Below are 4,639 nucleotides of genomic sequence, written 5' to 3'. Positions count from 1 at the left end.
GATATAAGCAGGAAAGCAACACTTCACTTGAATGAGGTTCAATCCTTGCTCAGGAAGCGAATACAGAGAAGCGCACAGATGAATATCTAATGCCTTGTTTTATTATCAAACCATGAGCTGTCGCGTCCTGTCCTCGGCCAGTACCAGCGGGTACTTGGCGACGGAGCCCATGGCCGCCGGCCCTGCCGCCGCATCCGGCATCCCGTTCAGCAGCCCCTTCGCCCATGGCCCCAATTCCTTCACCTCTAAAGTACCAAAAATATTTGCACAATCAAAATACAGACTTTTAGCACCAACACCATCATGGCTGATAAACTAGTAAACTGACACTACTAGAAACAAAGTTTCACTTGCTTCCAGCATAAGGCTAGAAGCAAATCAAAAGGAGCACTTGCTTCTATGGTAAGAAAAGCAGCAAGGCGCCCACGCCTTCCTAGTCCCTCTGCGTAAGTTACCGCGACGTCAATTCTTGCCACATGCATGAAGCATTGAAAATCAGGAGGCTGCGAGAGGTTGCGAGGCCAGAGGATGAACGTGACTGATTTCCTGCGAGGCCAGAGGATCATATTCGTCCGCGACTCGCTGAACCGCAACATGTGAGAGTCTCTGGTCTGCATTCTGCGCCATGGCGTCAGGAACAAGAAGAACGTGTACGAAAGGTCCGGGAAGAACCAGTTCAAAACTAGAGGATACTACTTCAAGTTCAGGGTATCAGCTGCCAACCTCACTGAATATCAACTGTTTTATTTCTTACTACTAGAATCTTGTCGATCCAACTACTCAATGGTACTAGTTGATTGCAGGACTACAATTGCTGGCAAAATCGACAAAATTAACCACTAAACGAAACAAATTCACAAACTGGACTACGTTCAAAATAAATTCACTCAGCTGATCCTTTTGTGTGGCGTCCGACAGTCGGGCGTCACACTACACTATGTAACGCCTAGCATATGGGCGTTACACTTCTGGCCAACGTGGCATCCGGGGCCACACTCTTGGTTGTGTGGCGCCTAAGAGTAAGGAGCCACACTACATTGTGTGGCGCCTGACTGTAAGGAGTCACACTATCTTATATTAAAACTGATGTAACTTTTAATCCGTACATCCGATGAAAACGTGCCTTATATGAATATTGTGTAATTTTTCGTGTTCTATGCAATGGTGACATTTTCAGCTATATTAGGATAATTTTTTAATGAAAAATATGTTATAAAAATACATCATAATATAACTAACCATATTTTTAAGACTTAAATTTGACATGATGATAGCCATTGACCTATAACTCTTATGTATTTGAATCCTACATGAGTTTTGCACTACATAATGTGTACGTTCAGTCATGCCTATGCTTTTCATGTTAGTCATCTTTAACATGTTCATGTCTTTCATCTAAGTGACTAACATGATGTAAATAAAATTTCATTACAGAAAGCTACATTTTATGAGATCCATGGTAAATCTAGTGAAGAAAGACCAAGTATGTCTTGAGCAAGAAGAATCACGGAGCCTATCAATCCATTACATGCAGCATGTCTTGTGTTCTTGTTTGTCCCCTTACATATTGCAATATATAGGATAACACGTACCTTGCAAAATTCAAAAAAGGCTTCTCCGAATAAAAACCAAGATTTTACTCGGAGAAACCAAGATTTTACTCGGAGAAGCCTTTTTTGAATTTTGGTTTTAACTCGGAGAAGATAACACGTACCTTGGTTTTTACACGTACCTTGGTTGAAGAAAAACCAAGGTATTGCTCCGAAATTCTATGGGAACCAATGAGTCTGCGATACCGCTATTCTGCGGGAAATTCTATGGTCTGCATACTTATGTGATAGAATTAAGAGATGCTTCTGTATGGCAGTGTTCATAATTACTCCCTCCGTTCCTAAATATATGTCTTTTAAGATATTTCACTAGGTGACTACATACAAAGCAAAATGAGTGAATATACACTCTAAAGTATGTCTATATACATCCGTATGTAGTCCTTTAATAGAATCTCTAGAAAGACTTATATTTAGGAACGGAGGGAGTACATACCAAGTGTCATATTGTCTGGACAAGTTGCAATGAGGCTTCAAGATGTAGTACTAAACTAGTTTCATCGCGGTTACAATGGTCTTGCAAAAGTTGGACCAAACTAGTTAGGCTAATTATCAAATTATTAGGATATATATTGTAAAAACTCCAGAAAATTTGATAGGCTCATGTATAAATTTCGCTTCACCACTCTGTCACATACAGAGTCTGACTCAAACATTGTGTACATACATCCGATGTAATATACTTTTTTTTGAACCGGGCTTCCCCCTTTTCATTATAAAACATAACGGAAATACACAGTTTTTTCCTCCGAGCCAGAACAAGAACAAGGGAAAGAGGGAGAAGCAATTTCGGGGCAATACCAGGAAACCCACCGTCTGCGCCTGTCATCGGGAACACAAGACTATGGGGCGAAAACCTAGTACGTGTAAAAACCAAGGTACGTGTTATCTTCTCCGAGTTAAAACCAAAATTCAAAAAAGGCTTCTCCGAGTAAAACCTTGGTTTTTACTCGGAGAAACCTTTTTTGAATTTTGCAAGGTACGTGTTATCCTATATATTGCAATATGCAAGGGGACAAACAAGAACACAAGACATGCTGCATGTGATGGATTGATGGGCTCGTGATTCTTCTTGCTCAAGACATACTTGGTCTTCCTTCACTAGATTTACCATGGATCTCATAAAATGTAGCTTTCTGTAATGGAATTTCATTTATATCATGTTAGTCACTTAGATGCAAGACATGAACATGTTAAAGATGACTAACATGGAAAGCATAGGCATGACTGAACGTATACATTATGTAGTGCAAAACTCATGTAGGATTCAAATACATAAGAGTTATAGGTCAATGTCTATCATCATGCCAAATTTAAGTCTTAAAAATATGGTTAGTTATATTATGATGTATTTTTATAACATATTTTTCATTAAAATTTTATCGTAATATAGCTGGAAATGTCATTATTGCGTAGAACACGAAAAATTACACAATATTCGTATAAGGCACGTTTTCATCGAATGTACGGATTAAAAGTTACATCAGTTTGATATAAGATAGTGTGACTCCTTACAGTCAGGCGCCACACAATGTAGTGTGGCTCCTTACTCTTAGGCGCCATACAACGAGGAGTGTGGCCCCGGGTGCCACGTTTGTCAGAAGTGTAACGCCCATATGCTAGGCATTACATAGTGTAGTGTGACGCCCGACTGTCGGGCGCCACACAAAAAGGTCAGCTGAGTGAATTTATTTTGAACGTAGTCCAGTTTATGAATTTATTTTGTTTAGAGGTCAATTTTGTCGATTTTGCCTACAATTGCTCTGTTGATTTCATAAGATCGACATTTCTGGTCAAGGAGATGGTCCGGGAAAGCCCAAACGGCACCGTGCTCGGCGAGAAACTGAGGCTGGCCGAGCTAGACGCGACAACTCCGGCGTACCAGACCGCCGACATCGTACGAGAAACTGAGGCTGTCGATTTTTTAATTTTTTTGAGAAGGAGAAAACGAGCCCCCGGCCTCTGCTACCAAGAAGAAACATCTCTGTTTACATCCTGATTGATAAGAAGAAACATCTATCTATGACTCCACCGGCTGAACTACTACCAAGAAGGCAACCATGTGCACCACAGCCTTGAGGTGATGGACGCATACACGAAAGCACTGACCACATGTCCACATGGGCGAAATGGGTCGACAAGAACATCGACCCAACAAGAACCCAGGTCGTCTTCAGAGGATTCTCCCTAACACACTTCAGGTACGTACTAATTATCAAGAGATTTTCACCACACGGGCAATTCGGTCATCGGTAAAATTAATCTTACTCTCATGATCGATCCATTTCACTGCAGGGGAGGGCAGTGGAACTCGGGAGGGAGGTGCCACAGGGAGACCGAGCCGATATTCAACCACATGTACCTCACCGTAGACAGCAGGAGCCAAGTGGCTAAGCTCCCCGCAACCCGTTCGATCTCCGGCCCTTTGCCTGCCGTGCGTGTCCACCGGCGTTTCTTGTTGGTGGGTGGCGCCTCACGAGATCTACTGAGAGCATCTCCAACAGCCGCGCTATACTAGCGCGGCGCCGCAAAAAAGCAGGTTTAGCGCGCGCAACGCGGCGGACAGCTTCAGCGGACGCGTAAAAACGGCGCGCGCTGGCCGAAACGCAATCACATGCCCCTTATTTGCTGCGCCAGCTTCCGCGCGCGCGACTCTCCAGCGCTCGCTCCTCCACTCTCGCGCGCTCGCTCCCCACTGCCACCCCCATCCGGCCGCGCCGCCGTCGCCGCTCGCGCCTTCGGCGACTGTTCAGGCGCTCCCCGGCCTATCCCGGCGCCGCCGTCGCCGCCGACGACAAAGAGCATGATTTGGGTGTGTTTATTGCATATTTGTATTGTATTGTTCATGAACTATTGGTTGTGTCTATTGCATTATTTGTTGTATTGAACGATAAACTATTTGTTTGAGTTGTAATGACTATTTATTGTTGATTTATTTTGTTTGTTTGATCATTTTTGCTCCTATTTTCTGAAATGTACACGTGGTTTGTGCGTGTTGTGCGCGCTGTATTTTTGGGCGCTACTGGATC

General features: G+C 43.3%; 1 pseudogene; it reads left to right on the top strand.

The window, feature by feature from the left end:
* Positions 1-528: 528 nt before the first annotated feature.
* LOC123442311 lies at positions 529-4,128 on the top strand (annotated as a pseudogene).
* The last annotated feature ends 511 nt before the right edge of the window (positions 4,129-4,639 follow it).

Source organism: Hordeum vulgare, chromosome 3H (assembly GCF_904849725.1).
Source record: "Hordeum vulgare subsp. vulgare chromosome 3H, MorexV3_pseudomolecules_assembly, whole genome shotgun sequence".
NCBI classification, from domain to species: domain Eukaryota; kingdom Viridiplantae; phylum Streptophyta; class Magnoliopsida; order Poales; family Poaceae; genus Hordeum; species Hordeum vulgare.
The sequence above is the reverse complement of the archived record's forward strand: the minus strand, read 5'-3'. Positions and strand labels throughout refer to the sequence as shown.